General features: G+C 38.9%; 1 long non-coding RNA gene across 3 annotated transcripts in view; it reads left to right on the top strand.

The window, feature by feature from the left end:
* Positions 1 to 18,783, top strand: part of LOC112917666 (uncharacterized) — a 162,379-nt gene that overhangs the window by 1,147 nt on the left and 142,449 nt on the right. The window contains exons 1-2 of one of the 3 annotated variants that reach the window (XR_011997692.1): positions 345 to 418; positions 2,463 to 2,599. The exons of 1 other annotated variant lie outside the window; for it this stretch is intronic. This is a non-coding gene — a long non-coding RNA (uncharacterized lncRNA). Of the gene's footprint in view, positions 1 to 344; positions 419 to 2,462; positions 2,600 to 18,783 lie in introns of those variants that run through there. One more of the 3 variants, XR_011997691.1, reaches the window with a different exon arrangement.

Genomic DNA, 18,783 nt, shown 5'->3' with positions numbered 1-18,783 from the left:
GCGCGCGAGCGCAGCCCTGAGGCGACGCGCGGGGGGCTCGCGGCCCGGAAGGGAGGAGGGGCGATGGCCCGGGAAAGGCTTGGCGCCGCGCGGGACCGGCTCGCGCGCCTCGGGGGCGGGGGAGGAGCCGGGGGCGGGGCTGGCCCGGGAGCCCGCCCCTGGGCCCGGACCGCGCGGCGCCTGGAACCCCCCGGCCCGACGGCGGGGCCCGCAGCGCCCCCGCGTCCCCGGTCGCGTCGAGGCCCGCGCCGCGTGCCGAGCCGCCCCCGTCGCTGCCGCCGCGCCATCGGGGTCGCGCTCGGGTCCCCGCTTCCCCTCGCGTACCTTGGTGCCCCGGCCCCCGGCCCCCGGCCCCCGGCCGCGAGTTCTAGCCCCGGCTCTGCTCCAGCCCTCGAGAGGGGGTGGCCGCCCGCGCCAGGTGGGACTCTGCGCCTATGGGCTGACCCTCGACCCTCGTCCCTGGGGTGACTTCAGGCACGTCCGCTGTGTAGCTGCTCCGTGGTGTTTGAGGTGGTTTGTTTAGGGCTCCTAGTTGGGCTGTTGCCCGCCGGCGGGAGGCTCCCTCAGAGCAGGGGCTACCTCCTGGCGACCGGGTTGCGGCCTGGCTCGGAGGCCGGGGTCCTGCACAAAGGGGGGCTCGGGGGATGTTGGCCGAATGAACGAGACCTTGAGAGTTCAGGCTATTACTGAGGTATTTCTCCTCCAGGGCTTCCCAGGTACAAAGCTTAGTCTTCGGGCAAATACAAATGTGGAAAAGGTGCATTTTAACATTGTGGGGAAAAGGAGAATCTCGCCAATCTTTTACGTCGAATTGGCACCGTGTTATTAGTTTTGCGAAAGCACTTTAATACATCACACCAGAAAAATACAAGCTATTCCTTTTATAAAAATTATTATTGAAAGAGAGCCAGTTTCCACTGTTCCCAGCTAAAACATGTGAATTGCTCAAGCGCTGATTGTTCAAGTTGTAGATTGTCTAGATTCTTCACTGCCCTCTAGGCCTAGGAACATGTTTTCAGCCCTGTCCAATGACTATTTTAATTTTTAGATTACAGCATTTCTATTACTGATACTGGTGATTATACCCTGTTCACAATGCAAAGCGATTTTTTTTTTTTAGCATTGATAAATAGGCAATTCCAAAACCAGTACAGTAAGTTTTATTTATTAAAAAAAATTATACTGTTCGACCTATGTCTACTTACTGATTGATTTAATGAGGATATTGATATTTACACCTGGGACTATTCTAGGAGATTATGAGGGTGTTTTCATCAGTGTAAACTAACAATCCGGGGTCGCCTGGGTGGCTCCTGAGACGCCTGGGTGACCCAGCGGTTGAGCGTCTGCCTTTGGCTCAGGGCGTGATCCTAGGGTCCTGGGATGGAGTCCCACATCCAACTTCCTGCATGGAGCCTGCTTCTCCCTTCTGCCTATGTCTCTGCCTATCTCTGTGTCTCTCTTAAATAAATAACAATTTAAAAAATTAACAATTCGATCGAGATTATTTTACTGATAAAGACTTTTATCTCTGCAATTCCATAAAATAACTGTGTAGCCACAAACATTATAAAGATTTTGTCCAGAAATTCCTATAGCTTGAGATTACTGTTTTGTGTGATGTTTATAAATCTGTGACCCACATGGCCCAGTCTTAGAGCAGGACTGTATTCAAAATACACAAGCAAATACCTGAAACCTAATATTGAAATAACTCTTAAAAAATTCTGGTAGCCCAGACTGTGAAGCACATACATAACAACATATCTTAAGCATCTCCTTTTTTTTTTTTTCCCTCTCATCCACTATTCTCACACAAGATAGCTGCTTGCATGCCTCTGTGTTTTAAAAATGCCCTACTCTTCTCTAGCCCTGGATGTGTGCTTCAGATCTTTTCCCCCAGCTCTCTTTCTTTTGATTCTGAATCACAAAAGCCCCCAAAAATTGGTCTACAGGGCTGGGGCCTCTTTAGGAGGCTGGAAGAGGGGAGCAGAGTTGATACAATTACCCAGGGATCCCGTTTTAGAACAGTTTTAAGGCAAGTTTATGTGTGTATGTTTTGAAAATGAGCTGCCTGGGGATCCCTGGGTGGCGCAGCGGTTTGGCGCCTGCCTTTGGCCCAGGGCGTGATCCTGGAGTCCCGGGATCCAATCCCACGTCGGGCTCCCGGGGCATGGAGCCTGCTTCTCCCTCTGCCTGTGTCTCTGCCTCTCTCTCTGTGACTATCATAAATAAATAAAAATTAAAAAAAAAATGAAAATGAGCTGCCTTAGTAGATCTGGGGGGTCTATATTCACACACATCTTATGGTAGTATCCCAAAGTCATAGAGAACACGACTCATAATCACCAAAGTCTGAATTGCTTTCATTAATAAGGACTTATTTTCCACTAAATAACTGTGTAACTCTTTAAGATTTATTTATTTATTTATTTATTTATTTATTTATTTATTTATGATAGACAGAGAGAGAAGAGGCAGAGATACAGGAGGAGGGAGAAGCAGGCTCCATGCCGGGAGCCCGACGTGGGATTCGATCCAGGGACTCCAGGATCGCGCCCTGGGCCAAAGGCAGGCGCCAAACCGCCGAGCCACCCAGGTATCCCCTGTGTAACTCTTTAAAATCTGTTATTCCTTTGAGCTCAGAGAAGTTCAGCATTGTGAACAGAACAGTTTCAAATACCATCTTTTCAATCCACATGTCAGGTTTAAAGCTGAATACAGGGGCAGCCCCCTTGGCGCAGCGGTTTTAGTGCCGTGTGCAGCTTGAGGTGTGATCCTGGACACCCAGGATCAAGTCCCATGTCGGGCTCCCTGCGTGGAGCCTGCTTCTCCCTCTGCCTGTGTCTCTACCTCTCTCTCTCTCCCTCTCTATGAATGAATAAATAAAAAATCTTAAAAAAAAATCTGAATACAAAACCATTGCTTTTATAGTAGACAGAGTTCTGTTATGTAACATCAGGGAAAAGTTGTGCAGCCTCTGAGGGCCACTGAAGGTCTACCAAGTGGGATCTAAGACTTTTTAATTCTAAAAACACTAATACATTTCTTCAGAAATTTCTAGGACCTAACCATTTGGCTGAATTAAAGGAAACTAAATCTACTTTCTTTGCTTCAACTTCCTAAATATCCATAAACTGGCAGTGGTTAAAAAAACATAAGCATAAAGAAAATTTGTAATCTTCATTATTTTCTCCATTACATAATGCAGTAAAACTGACTTCCAAGAGTCACAACACAAACTCTCTTGATGAATGAGGCAATGGAAACTGGGCACACCAACCTCCTATTCTGAGTTGCATTAATTGTTGAAACCCTCCTCCCTGCCCCAACCATGCCCCAAACATGGCACATCTTTTTTTAGAGAAAAATATTTTGATCCAGCTATTCAGATTCTTTATTGGTTAATTGCTTAAGATTTGTTAATTTCTATAAACTAGCTTAGGAAAATGTTCCTAGTTTATGGAATAGGGTATCATATTTAGATAGGCTGCACACTCTGGGCTCAAATAGAGCTTCATATTTGAAACCTGGTGTAAAATTTCCCTACTTGGCAGGACATGTGCCATTGTTGTTGAGTTCCTTTGACAACTCTCTTGTTCTCTGGACCAACAGAGAAACTGACTTCTATTAGTAAGTAGTATATAAGCTCCTACTCTTGCTCTATGTAACAAAATTAAGAATATGATATATTCAATTAGCAAAAAGTTCAGAAGTATTATAAAAGAAAACTATTTCAAAATGCAGTTGTTAGTAAATCTTCTCCAGAGAAACAGAACCAATAGGATGCATATAGGGAGAGATTTATTTTTTATTTTTTTAAAAGATTTTACTTATTTATTCATGAGAGACACAGAAAGAGAGAGAGGCAGAGACACAGGCAGGGAGCCTCATGTGGGACTCGACCCTGGGTCCCCAGGATGGCGCACTGGGCAGAAGGCGGTGCTAAACCGCTGAGCCACTGGGGCTGCCTGAGAGATTTATTTTAAGTGGGTACTGGCAAGTTTGAAATCTGTAGGGCAGCCCGTTGGCAGGCTGAAAATTCAGGCAAGAGTTGAAGTTGCACTCTTGAGTCCAAAATCCATTAGTAAGATTTCTGTTATGATCTTGAGGAAATAGTATTTATTTTATTCCTAAAACCTCAATTTTTGTTCATAAGTCCTTTAACTGATTGAGGCCCACCTACATTATTGAGGGTAATATCCTGTACTTAAAGTCCACTGATTGTAAATGTTAATCACAACTACAAAATACCCCTCACAAGCAACATCTATCTAGTCTAGTGTTTGACCAAACAACTGGCACCATGGTCTAGCCAAGTTGACACCTAAGATTAACTATCACAATGACCTTCATTCAGTAGTATTTCCTCAAAGTCACAATGATAACTAAGTTTAAATATATGTGTGTATATATATATACGTATATTAATTTATATATGAGCGTATATATGAACATATATGAACAATATATGGTATATTTTAATTAAGAAAATCAGTCCCCTTGTTTTATTTTTCTTTGTTCTTTTCAGTCAGTTGTGTTGCGGTAGGGATAGGAGAATGTGGGGGAGGGAGGACTGGATGTGTTCACATTCTCTTTTCTGCCTAACCACGTCAAATATTTGTGCTAGAGCATTGAGAACACCGTGTCCATCCGTTAGCAAGGATCAAAATAGGACAAATTAGTTACTCACAACCTAGTGGAAGATAGGGATATGTAAACAATCTACCTAACATATTACATTTTATAAATTATAAATTCAGTGTCACAAAAGTTATAAAGGAAATAATGTTGAAGGCATATAAAAGGGTTTGGATGTGATTGGGCTCCCAGCTGAAAGGAAATTTCAAAGACTTGTAAGGGCAGAGTTTCAAACCTTCCTAACTACTTTTCAGGACAGACAGGTTGGGGATGGGGGGAGCATAGCATAAGGAAATTGTTTCGAAGGTAGGGTCACTCCTTGGTTGCATCACAGAGATTGCTAGAGTTAATCAAAATCACAAAGCAAGTCCTGACATTTGATGGCCTAATTAGAGTGATTATGAGTATGCTTTAAAAATGTGCTTTGTCAGCAGATGATCCAATGAAATGTTTCCATAAAGAACATGTTCCCACTCCACACCTGGCCCAGGAGAAGCTTAAAACATGGAACTACAGTTAGTACATTAATAATTGTTTGTGATGTGGTTGGCAAAAATACTTTGTAATTGTGCTCACAGGAGTGCTTTAGGGAGATAATTGCAGCAGGTCAGGTTTTTCTCTACCTTGAGGAATGTTTCAGTAACTTTTTTTGTGATTAAAAAAAAACTTTATATGCATGAGGTACATATGTATAAATATTTATAATCTCCTATATATCAATAAAAGCTTTCTCTTTGAGAGAGGGAGTAGGAAGGTGAAAGATTCATGACAGATTTGTGAGATATATATTATATATTAGTGTTTTTATACTAGTGTAAATTGCTCATAATTGCTTTTTTTTTTCACTCAGAAGGAAAGTTGGTGAGAATAATAAACTAGCTATGACCTGTATATATCATGAGCAACTACTCAAACACTATGGGGGCAATAGGTGTAGAAAGAAGCAGATAGAACAAAGTTGTTAGGTTGGTAATTTTGTTTTGTTTTGCTTTTCCTTTTAATTGCAGACATGTAAATACTGAATTCTCACAGTATTGAGGAACCGCAATGAATTGAAAGAATAATACTCCTCTCCAGATGTTCAGCATAAATGTTATATAGAAATGTAAACAATTATAGAATGTGAAAGTGTCCCAGAGCAACAGCTACTGAGGGAATATAATTCACTTGTCTTTTTTTTTTTTTTTTAAAGCTTTTATTTATTTTATTCATGAGAGACAGAGAGAAAGAGGCAGAGACACAGAGGGAGAAGCAGGCTCTCTGCAGGAGCCGGATGTGGAACTGGATCCCAGACCCTGGGATCATGCCCTGAATCTAAGGCAGAGGCTCAACCACTGAGCAACTTAGGCATCCCAATTCACTTCTTTTGTTATCAGTGTGTAGCTTATGCTAATGTCACTTGAGTTTTTCAAGTGTATGATCTGTGTTTGATTTGGAAGACCTGAAAGTAATTGGTGACCCTTTATTTTGAATTTTTTTGATAGTACAGCTATTACTCAATTTTATTATTTTTATTTTTATTTTTTTTAAAGTATTTTTTTTTAATTTTATTTATTTATGATAGTCACAGAGAGAGAGAGAGAGAGAGAGAGAGGCAGAGACACAGGCAGAGGGAGAAGCAGGCTCCATGCACCGGGAGCCCGATGTGGGACTCGATCCCGGCTCTCCAGGATCGCGCCCTGCGCCAAAGGCAGGCGCCAAACCGCTGCGCCACCCAGGGATCTAATTTTATTATTTTTAAAGCAGTGTTGGAAAAATTAACTTTACCCTTCAAGGTTCGTGTAGCTGGTCTAAGAATTAAAGTAACATGAGAGATTAATGCAAGAAGAAAACAAAATTTTATGATGTGTGCACAGAGGCCCAGTAATAAAATTGAGACCTAAAGAAATGACCAAGGTATGTAGCCTTTATATTTTTTAGACAAAGAATCATAAATCTGTGAGGAGTTGACAGGACAAAGTAAATTTATGTTCAGGAGCTTCAATTAATGAGGAATTCTAAACTGAATTTGGGCTGGGTAGTAAATTAGTAAAAGTAACAAGATTTGTTTATATAGGCTTCTTTGCCCTGAATTCCCTATCTTTGGTGATAAGGATGTCTTTTTACCTCCTAGAGAGAGGACACTTTTCACTTGGGAGATTTATTTCCTGCTTTCAGGAGACAAAGGAGGGTCAGAGTGTTCTTACACTGGCTATATCTTAAGTAACTTTAATTCAGAATAATCAATATACCATTGTGACACATTTTGGGGCAGCCTGGGGCCCTTCAGCAGGTAATTCATTAATTATATAACTAAATATTTAAAAATTTCAGATTGTGAGATTATTCATACATTTGTATTAAAAGTCAGGAAAAAAATTATCTAGGAAAGACTTCCAAAAAGGAGTAAGGCAGGAAGCACCACCTTTCTCTCTTTACACTCATTTCCTGCGTGTTTGAACTCTTGATCTCATGGCTTTGAACACCGTTGTTGTGAGAGGACTCCCTAATTAATAGTTCCAGCTCAGACAGTCCTCTGAATTCCAGACTTGTATAACTAACAGTTTAATGAACATTTCTACTTAGATGTCTGATTGGCGTTTCATACATAACACGTCCCAAGATGAATCCTTGTTTGCCTTTGCCCCTCAACCCTCACTAAACTTGCCCCTCCTGCACTGTTTATCTCAGTACAACTCTTGTACCCTTGGCTCAAGTCAATGATTTTTAGTCAACAATGACTCCTTTCTTTACCCAACATCCCTTAGGCCATCCATGAGCAAATCCTTTTGACTCATCCTTTGATTTTTTTCAACTGTTTTTGAGCCACTCAAATAGCAAGTTTATATGCTTCAACCTAACATACCCAGAATTTGACTTGTCTCCCTTATGATTTCCCTAGTTTATACTGTTTTGTGAATTATTGCAAGAATACCTTCAGTTGAACTCTATATAAAGTAGTTCAGGGGATCCCTGCCTGGGTGGCTCAGCGGTTTAGTGCCTGCCTTTGGCCCAGGGCATGATTCTGGAATCCCAGGATCGAGTCCCACATCAGGCTTCCTGCATGGAGCCTGCTTCTCCCTCTGCCTGTGTCTCTACCTCTCTCTCTCTCTCTCTTTCTCTCTCTGTGTTTCTCATGAATAAATAAATAAATCTTTTTAAAAAATAAAATAGTTCAGAGTAGTTATTTTATAATATAGATTTGATTATGTAATGCCTGCCCTCAATCCCCTTTGGTACCCATTTCATCTGTGGTTAAAGAAAAGGTCTTATAATGATCTAGAAGGCCCCATAGTAGCTACCTTCTTGTTTACCTTCTTCCTGCAATCCATCCTTTCTACCTCTCTTGTCTCATCTTCTATCATGCCCCCTATCTGTTTCTTTTTTCTTCTTCTTTTTATTAAGTAGCCTTCACGCCCAGCATGGAACCCAACATGGGGATGAACTCACAACCTCAAAGATGGTAACCTTAGCTGGGATCCAGAGTCAGACGCTCAACCAACTGAATCACCCAGGTGCCCTTACCTGCCCGTTTCAATCCAGGGTAGTCTATATTTGTTTTAAATTGCTGTCAAAGCAAATGACCACAAATTGCCAAAAATTTAGCACTTTAAAACAATACAATATTATTATCTCACAGTTCTGCGGGTCAGAAGTTGGATTGGTTTAACTATTTTCTCTGGTTGTTGGCAGAATTTTGTGCTGTGTTTGAAGGACTGAGGTCTGTTTTTCCTTGGGGGCTGTTAGGGCTTTCCCTTAGCTTCCAGAGACCTCTTTCTGGTCCTTGCTCAGGGGAACTTAACGTCTCCGAATCAGCAACAATGTATAGTATTCTTTTCATACTTGGAATCTTTTCTGATTTACTCTTCTGCCAACTTGCTACAGCCAAAATTCTCTGCCTCTCAGGTTCATGAGATTCTGTGAAGCCCACCTTGATAATCCAAGATAATCCCTCTGCAAAGCCATTTTTCTGAAATATAGCAGTTTCAAAGTTCTGGGAATTGGGACATGGAAAGCTTTGGGGTACTATTATTCTGCCTACCATTGGGCCTCTTGACCAAGCATGCTTCCACCTTAGGGCCTGTATGCTTGCTGTCCTGTTCTGTGGAATATTCTTCCCCTGGATAATTCCACAGCTCATTCCATCACTTCTTTTAGGTTTCTGCTCAGTTATCACCAGATTCTATCAGCCTCTCTGACCAGCCTTAAAAGAAATAACCTATCTACCATTACTCTTTTTTTTTTCCTTTAAACTTTTTCCCCCCTTTATCTGACCATTGCCTGATATAGGATATATTGGTTTACTTGTTTATTATATCTCCCTCTACTAAATCCCTTGACATCAGGGACTTTGATTTATTCGCCATTGGATTCTCACTACCTACAGCAGTTCCTGGCATATGGTAAAATGTTCAATAAATATTTGTTGAATGAATGCAAATCACCAAAAAATCCCTAGAGCCCTCATTCCATTAATCGTGTCTGAGAAAAATGAGTCAAGTAAGTCTGAATTGACCTAATAGAACAACTTTAAAAAAGCTTATTCAGGGCAGCCCAGGTGGCTCAGAAGTTTAGCGCTGCCTTCAGCCCAGGGCATGATCCTGGAGACCTGGGATCAAGTCCCACGTCGGGCTCCCTGCATGGAGCCTACTTCTCCCTCTGCCTGTGTCTCTTCCTCTCTCTCTCTCTCTTTCTCTCTCTGTGTGTGTGTCTCTCATGAATAAATAAATAAAATCTTAAAAAAACAAACCTTATTCATAAGAATATAATTAGTTCATCAAATGCCTTGCTGGAGTCATTAATTGCAACTTCTATAGCATCACCTAATCTATAGTAAAAGAAAAGTTTGGCATTTCTTTCTTTCTTTCTTTCTTTTTTTTTTTTTTTGACTTATTTATTTATTTTGGAAGTGGGGAGAGGGAGAGAGAATCTTGAGCAGACTCCTTGCTGAGCGAGGAGCCTAATGTAGGGCTCAATCTCATGACCTGAGATAATGACCTGAGCCAAAATCAAGAGTCAGATGCTTAACTGACTTGGCATTTCTATCGTTGGCATATATAAACTAGTTTAGAGTCTTCATTTCTTCCATCTCTAAATGCTGACAAGCTTTTATATAATCTGTTCTAAAACTTGAAAGAGTTCAAGTCTGTAGTTTTCAGATCCATTTTTTCCATTTTTCAAAATAAGGATATCTCTCATTTGCCAATTCTTGTTATTTCTCTTATTTTAAACACTTCCTCAAAGATTATTGACAGTGAGCCCTAAATCTATAAATGACTCTGGAATTAGAGATATTAATCCCCTCAAAGTTACTATTCCTTCCATTCCTTCTTTTTCTTTAACTCCTCTCCCTGTGATGTTTGTTTTGTTCTTTCTTTTTTTTTTTTTTATTTTTTTTATTTATTTTTTGTTTGTTTTGTTCTTTCTTGTTTAAAATCACTTTGCTTGGAGGAAAGAATGAACACAAAATGAGATTTTGAAGATTTTGCTTTCTATCTTCATCTGCACTGTGCAGAGATCTGAAAACTTTCTCTGAACTTAGCTAGACAGCCCCTTGTGAGAGTATCAGCTCATTCTGACATTTAGCCTTCCTTTTACCATTATTAAGGATTTCAGCCCATGTCTTTGTTATCTGTAGCTGATCCATCAAGCAGCACCTTATGCATGCAGTTTCTTTAGTTCTCTATTCATGTTTCTCTTTACTTTCCTCTTGGGAAATATCTTTAATAATGTGGGCAGAATATTTTAGAGTTACGCATCCATCCTCAGCCATTTTCTATGTAAGAACTTTCTCAATGTGGGGTACCTGAGTGGCTCATTTGGCTGGGCAGCTGACTCTTGGTTTCAGCTGGGGTCTTGCTAGTGCTCTCTTTCTCTCTTTCTCTCTCAAATAAATAGATAAGTCTTTTAAAAAAGAATTTTCTCAATGCAAACATACCTACCTTTCTGAATTAAAACAGATTATTTAAAAAAACATTTTCTTTTCTTTTTTTTTAAAGATTTTATTTATTTATTCATGAGAAGACAGAGAGAGAGAGAGAGAGAGAGAGAGAGGCAGAGACACAGGCTGAGGGAGAAGCAGGCTCCATGCAGGGAGCCTGACATGGGACTGGATCCAGGGACCCCAGGGTCATGCCCTGGGCCTGAAGGCAGGTGCCAAACCACTGAGGCACCCAGGGATCCCCAAAACAGATTTTTAAAAAATAAAGTTTTTCAACCCATGCCAAGTGCAAGCAAGAAAATGTATTATATGCAGTGGAGCAGTTTTTTCTCAGAATTATGGGACAGGGAAGGAGTACTTTTTACAATGTAGATTACCAATTATAGAATCAGAATTGGAAGGAGATGGATGAGAGGCTTGAGAATCAACATTGTTTTTTTTTTTTTAAATGTTTTTTTTTGTATTTATTTATGATAGTCACACAGAGAGAGAGAGAGAGGCAGAGACACAGGCAGAGGGAGAAGCAGGCTCCATGCACCGGGAGCCCGACCTGGGATTCGATCCTGAGTCTCCAGGATCGCGCCCTGGGCCAAAGGCAGGCGCTAAACCGCTGCGCCACCCAGGGATCCCTCAACGTTGTTAATAAGTTTCTCAAGTATACTTTTAAAAGTTTGAGAATTAATCTGTCATGTATATGTAGAAGCATAAGCCGCTGCTCCTAGAGAGACAATACTATATTTAAGATGATAAGGCCTAAAAATAATATGTGGCAAATGAATGGCATAGAAAATAAATGCACTTGAGTCAACAAGTCCAGCTGTTAGGGGTGTGGTGAGGGCTATTCAGGTTTCATAGAGCAGGTGTGCATTGGTCATAAGAAATAAGAACGATTGAATTATTGACAGAGCTGTGCTGATAGATGAAGAAAATATAACATTTTTTTAATTGAAAAAGAACTTACTGGGCAGCCAGGGTGGCTCAGCAGTTTAGCGCCGCCTTCAGCCCAGGGTCTGATCGTGGAGACCCGGGATCAAGTCCCATGTCAGGCTCACTGCATGGAGCCTGCTTCTCCCTCTGCCTGTGTCTCTGCCTCTCTCTCTCTCTCTCTCTCTCTCTCTCTCTCTCTTTCTCTCTCTCTGTGTCTCTCATGAATAAATAAATAAAATCTTAAAAAAAAAACCTTACTATCCTCTTGTCTTTTCTCATTATCATATAGATAAGGAAATTGAGTTCTAGAGAAGTGATTTGACTCAGTTGTCCCTGTCATACAACATAGTGCTATTGGAAAAAACTAGACACAAGGTTTCCTAAATCCAGACTTGGTGATTTCTCCACTATTTCTTAAGAGAATTTGGGCTTGCTAAGAGTAAGGGGGAAGGTATTTTAAGAACTGGACTGAAAAAAAAAAAGAACTGGGCTAAATTTAGTTGAATGTATGTAAAAGAGGTATACATTAACCAACCTAACAGGAAGGGTGGAGGATTTGCTTGAGAGTCTGATGAAAAGATAGGTTGTGATCAGATTGTGAGCAATTTTGAATACTAGGGTGAAGAATACAGATAGTACAGGACTGCTGCTGAAAATTTTGGGATAATACAAAAGCAGTATATTAGAAAATTAACCTATAGTTGCTTCTGGGAAAGATAAGAGGGATGAAATGCCAGAACCAGGGAGAAATGGAAGGAGTTATCTTCATGGTCCATAAGGAGAAAATTCAGACCCAAACTGATAAGAGAATGGATGTGTGACCAAATTGAAAGAATGGATCAATAAAACATGATAAGTAGTTTAAATTTAGTCTAGTAGTTTCCTTCTTTTATTTTATTTTATTTTTATTTTTTAAAAGATTTATTTTAAAGAGAGAGTTGTGGGGAAGGGTATGGGGAGAGGGAAAGAGAATCTTAAGCAGACTCCACTCTGAGCATGGAGCTTAACCAGGGTCTCATGACCCTGAGATCACCATGTGAGCCAAAACCAAGAGTTGGACACTCAGCCAACTGTGCTACCCAGATGCCCCAGTTTCCTTCTTCTTTTAGTTGACTAACATTTTAGCTGCAATTTTTAAAAAACAAGGAATTCACTCTCATACCATTGTGGGGCTCAACATTTGCTATTTTCAAAACTAACAACTAACTAATCAAATATAAGTCTTACATTTAGGAGACCATAAAACACTATTAAAATATTAGTTAATTCAACAAACCATTAAGAGAAGCATCTATTTGTTGTTAGGCACTGTGCCAAGTTCTGGGCCATTAGAAATACATAAGATAAAATTTCTGTATCAGGGTTCTTCAAAATAACAAAACCAATAGCATGTGTGCATATTAAAAGATTTTTTTTATAAGGAATTGGCTCATGTTATTATGGAGGCTAAGAAGTCCCAAGATCTGTGGGATGAATCAATAAGCTGGAGACACAGGATAATTAATTTCCAATCCAATGGTTAGCAAGCTCAAAACTTAGGAGAGCTCATGTTAATTCAAGTCTGAGGCAGGAGAAAGAGAGTGTCCTGGTTTGAAGGCAGTCAGGCAGGAGGAATTCTCTTGTACTTGGGGAAGGATCAGCTTTTTTGTTCTATTCAGGCCTTCAACTGGTTAGATGAAGCCCACCCACATGACAGAAGGCAGTCTGCTTTACTAAGTCTACTGATTTAAATATTAATCTCATTTGGAAACACCCTTGCAGAAACTCAGAATAATATTTGACCATATATTTGCTCAGCATGTGGCCCAGCTAAATTGACACAAACTTAGCCATCACAGTTGTTGTTCTCAAGGGACTTACGATTTACTTGGGAAGACAGACAAGTAAAATAATCATAGCTTTAATATTGCAATATAGATATTTTTAAAGTGCTGTGCAAGCACAAAGGGGAGAATGATATATTCTGCCTGTGGAGAGAGAAGTCAATGAAGTTACAGGAAAAATACCTTTTGTTTAGAAAAACACCTGGGTGGCTTGTTTTACTTATGGATATCAGACTCTCTGAGCAGTGTGAGAATAACCCACGATATCTCCAAATCACCCTGGGTGGGAAATAAATGTGATTTGAGGGTTAGATATAGCCAGGAGATTAAGAGCTAGAATCTAAGAAGAAATCAAAGCAACCCCAAAATATATTACTTTCTAGGAGGGTAGTAGGTTGTGGGAAAGAGAATGTAAGTGCAGAAATTGAAATGGGTGGCATAGATCAAGAAGACAAAGGAAGCAGAAATGGATAGAGAAAAAGTTGATGTAGAGAAGCAGACTTCTCCTCGGTCCCTCACACCAGCCAAAGGGAGTGAACCAGATTTGAGAAAATGGAGACATCAAGTGTAGACTTTAAGGTATTGTAGAAAAAACAGTATTTCATTAAGAGGATGATGGAAATCTGAATAGTGAAATGTATTAAATCCTTAAAATAGATTTTTATTACATTGGTATGGTAGGTTCTTTAGCTTAAATATAGAACTGGCAATTTTTTCTTGAGGAAAGGATAGATTATGACACTTAATGTAGAATTATGTAGAATTCAGTGGTAAATAGTAAAGTTTTACAGTTTGTTGCTTTTATAGTCTTAGACTATAAAATAAAACAGTTGAACTGAAAATGTCTTGCTTTTACCCAATTTCATCTCCCCACTGCTTTTCATGCTCTTTTGCTTTTTGTTGGCCAGCACACTGCTTCGTTTTAAGCCAAGCATTTGAAAGTGTCAAATAAAAGTACTGTTGCAGTCAGGCAACAGCTGACTTTGTTTTTACTCAAGTGTGAGATAGCGCCTACAGATGTCAACTTGGATTCTTTTTTAATGAAATAATTTCTATAATTTCTATGGAAAAAATTCACTGCTGATATCCTTTTCATTTTGTGTATTTTTGTATAGATTTCATTTTATATGTTTCTCCGCGTTACTTCTATCACAGACAGACTGTAAGCCAAAGGCATGTTTGTGTTGCCTAACCACCCCCAACTGCAGTAGACTAGACGCCACTTGATTATAGGAACAATGAAAGGAAGATGAGCTTTATTTCTCACTATTTAAAAAATGTCTGAATTTGAGAATTTTCAATAGGAAGCAAACATGATTGAGAATTTAGGGATAAATAACTTGTTTATTTCTAGTTTCAGTACCACATAGTGAAAGATTCAGAGTGAACCAACTGAAGTGAACAAAATTCACACATTTTTTTCAAGAATGAAGGGTTTTACAATCTATAGGTTAAAAATTGGAGCCAGAGTTCAAAAAGTCTGTGAGATACAAAGTTTAAGCATTCAAAAAAAAAAAAAAAAGCTTAGGGGTTCAGAGGGAGACTTAGGAGAATACAATGTGAGTTTACAGCCTTAGGAAAGATCAAGGATGGGAAGAACTGTAAAAAGAACAGATAAAGCAAGCAGAATAACAGAGTTGCATATCGTTATGGGAGCTCAGTTTAGAGAAAATTACGACAAAGTGATAGAAGTTTCCAAAGGGCAACATTTAGGAGACACAAGCCTGATTGGCAATGCAGGTGGTCATTAATGGTATAACTTATAATTGAAACTGAACGGAATAGATTTGAGTCAAAGCTTGTGTCAATAGTATGAAAGGGTTAAAGGAGGGAACTTAGATTTTGGCTGGAGCTATGGTCAAGATGGTCCCAAAGTTTAAGTTGTTCTTTAAACCTATGCTAAGGTTTCTACACCGGGAATGTTCTTTAACCATATGAAGCTTATATCTCAGAATGGCCTCCCATACACTAGTAAAAGATAAGCAGGTCTTTTGGACTGATGGTAAGTTGTAGAATAAAGGTGAACAAAAAAAGAAGAAAAATCTCAAAAGATCATGAACCCAGGAGTATGATCTTTAGAAAAGAGATTTCATCTGTAATTCTACATAATAGTGGTGGCTTATGTGGGAGGATCTGCTAATTGGGACCTGCCTGGGACAGAATAAGGTAGCGGTACCTCATTCTAGCCACAGCTAAAAGACAAAATACTTTTTAAGACTGCAAAATTTCATTTATGTTTCCTTATATTCTTGAATTCTGTCTTTATGCACTAAAAAGAGCCTAAACCAGCTTTCTTTGGATTACAGTCCTTATAGCACAATAGCTTTTCTAGTAAGTCAGCAATCAGACTTATAAAAATATCGAAGGGGGCTTTTCAGATGTAGCTAGAGAAAGATAAGGTGGTGAACTTGAACTAGTTATTTCCATTTAGAACATTGAACCTCTTAGTTTACTTATCTACCCTCCAATAGTCTAGCTTGCTTTGGAAATCAGTAGAGAAAAAATAATGGTCATATTTCATGCATGTGATGTATCAAAGACTACATTTTAGAGGACTGCAGAAAGAATTAAAAATAGAAGTATCCATAATCATTGGTTACAGACATGCTAAATGCCTTCTTTACTGGTCCTGGATGAAAGAGAAAACCATTTTATAGCCCTTGATTCCTTCAAAACAACCACAATCCCATCATAATGGTCTCTAATAAAGATAAGGAAATTACAAGGCATTGGATTCTGTAGAGAAGAACTGAATGGAAGTTATCTCAAGGTATAGTAGTGCTGAAACACACACACACAGAAAGGCCTAAATAAAATTTTTAGTATAAATCTGGGAGAAGTGCTTAGAAATTATGTCCCTCAAAACCCTCCTTTTGAAAATGTCAAGATTAAGCCCAGTACTAAAATTTTAGGTCACAGATTCCTAGGTTAGTACATGTTTTCAAGTTTTTAAAAATTGATGTTACTATTCTTTGCCCTGTTAAGGCATAATTATAAGCATCAAATATTTGTAGAATATCTTTCTTTTTATTAGTAATTTTATGACTATTTTTAATTGATTTAGTAAATTAGACTTTTTTCTTTCAGTGCATCATATATTTCACTAGCAGGTAATCCCATGCCACACCCTCTCCCCATCCCATTTCACTCTTACCTGGTGTCTGAAGGATAGAGTCATTCAGGCATTTCATAAGCTTATGACAACTACTAATATGCTTTTAAAATATTTCAAACATAAAAGGATTTTGAGCTGCAAAAGATTGTTTTTTCTTATAGATATTTCCAGCCTTTTATTCAGAACTATGCTCCTAGAAACAACTTCCTAGAAAAAGCTCAAAATGTTCTCCATGTTCTTTTTTCCCAAAGTTGTTTTGGCTATTCTGAATCTTTTGCATTTCCATATAAGTCTTTTTAAAACTTCAGCAAAGTCTGTTGGGATTTTGACTCAGAGGTCCTGAATCTATAGATCATTTTGGAGAAAAATGATTTCTTAACAATATTGAGTCTTCTAATCTATGAACATAGTATATCTCTCCATTTACTTAGATCTTCTTTAATTTTTCTCAACAGTGTTTATAGTTTTTAGTAAATAAGTCTTAAAATCTTTTACCAAATTTATTCTTAGGCATTTCATAATTTGATGCTATTGTAACTGGTAAATTTTAATTTCAACTTCCAATTGCTCATACAAATTTATAGAAATATAATTGGTTTTTGTGTATTGACTTTGCCATCCTACTAAACTCAGTTTTAGTTCTTATAGCTTATTTGCAGTTTCTTTCTTTCTTTTTTTTTAAGATTTTATTTATTTATTCATGACAGACACACACAAAGAGACAGAGAGAGAGAGAGAGAGGCAGAGACACAGGCAGAGGGAGTAGCAGGCTCCATGTAGGGAGCCTGACATGGGACTTGATCCCAGGATTCCAGGATTATGCTGTGGGCTGGAGGCAGGTACTAAACCACTGAGCCACCCAGGGATCCCCTTATTTGCAGTTTCTTTAGAATTTTTACATAGATGATCACATCATTTGTAATAAACAAAGATTTGTGTTTTCCTTTCCAATCTGTTTGCTTTTATTTTTTTCTTCATCTTCTTATGGTATTAGAACCTCCAGTACAATATTGAATAGACATGGTGGGAGTGGACATCCTTACCTTATTTCCCATTTTAGTACTGACGTGTTTATTTTTTTAAACCATTAATATAATACTAACTATAGGATTTTCAAATATGTCTTTTATCAGGTTGAGGATATTCCTTTCTATTCTTATTTTTCTGAGGTAATATGCAAACTGAAAAAGTAATTGTCAGCTTCGCATAATTTTGAGTAATTAAAATATTGCATCTGAGTTGTGTTTCTTAATCTTGATGTATATTATCTTTTCAATAAAAATTTCATCCATAATAATAATAGCTGAGTCAATTAGAACTCTTTCCTTCCTTTGTGCAGGAAAAAACCCACTTTGGCCAAAGTAAAAAGGGGGAGTTATTTGATTGTGATTCTGAAAGTCACACACACTGACCTGTGATGCTATCACAGGTCGTTTCTCTTTCTCAGCATCTGTGTTCTTTTCTTTCTTTCTGGCACTATTCTTAGACAGCCTTTTTTCTTGTGATGGCTAAAACAGCTATAGCAGTTCCAGATCTTACATCTCCTCAGCCTTAAGGCCACCAGAAGAGAGTGTCTGCCTCTGTCTTGAAAGTCTCAGCAAAAGTCTTGCTGCATTTTTGCCCTTGATTGGGTCACTTGTCTATCCTTAAATAAATTAGCCTGGCTTAGGAAGTCAAACAGCTCAAGCTGTGTCCAGTGTACCACCTGGCATTGGGGTGGGGCCTGAACCAAAAACCACACAGCCTGAGAGTGGCAGAGGTCCTGCTCTGAAGGGAAATAAAGATATGCTTACCAATTTAGAGGGAACAGATTATGACTAGCCAGAGTCAATAACAGTCCACTGTGCTAATATTTATCCAGTGTATGTATATATATATATATATATATATATATATATATATATATATATATATAAAACTCCTTAAATTTCCTCATTTATTTCTCCTCTAAACAATCCTATAAGGCAGGGACTGTTATTATTCCAATTTTCCAAATGAGAAAGATGAGGTTCAGAGATATCACACAGACTCAAACTCAGGTGATCTGACTTCAGGGGGCAAGGAATTAAATCAAAATGACTCTAGATATTATATTTAAATTCTGGGCAATAAGATCGGAAAGGTGGAGGCATAAGATACCTACTAACTGAATTGGTCCCTTTTTTTTGTTAGGAATACAATAGCTTTCCTGGAAGCCTTAAATAGTAAATGTCCACTTATATTCCATTAGCCAGAGGCAAATCATATGTCAGCACTAGCTGAAAGACATCTCGGGAAATAGGTTTTTATAACTGGTCATTTTTCTGCTCTAAAGAAAATTGAGGTTCTACTTAAGAAGTAAGAAGAGGCTATTGGAC

The sequence above is a fragment of the Vulpes vulpes genome, chromosome 15 (genome assembly GCF_048418805.1).
Source record: "Vulpes vulpes isolate BD-2025 chromosome 15, VulVul3, whole genome shotgun sequence".
Lineage (NCBI taxonomy): Eukaryota > Metazoa > Chordata > Mammalia > Carnivora > Canidae > Vulpes > Vulpes vulpes.
Note: the sequence above shows the minus strand (reverse complement) of the source record. Positions and strands in the feature narration are given on the sequence as shown.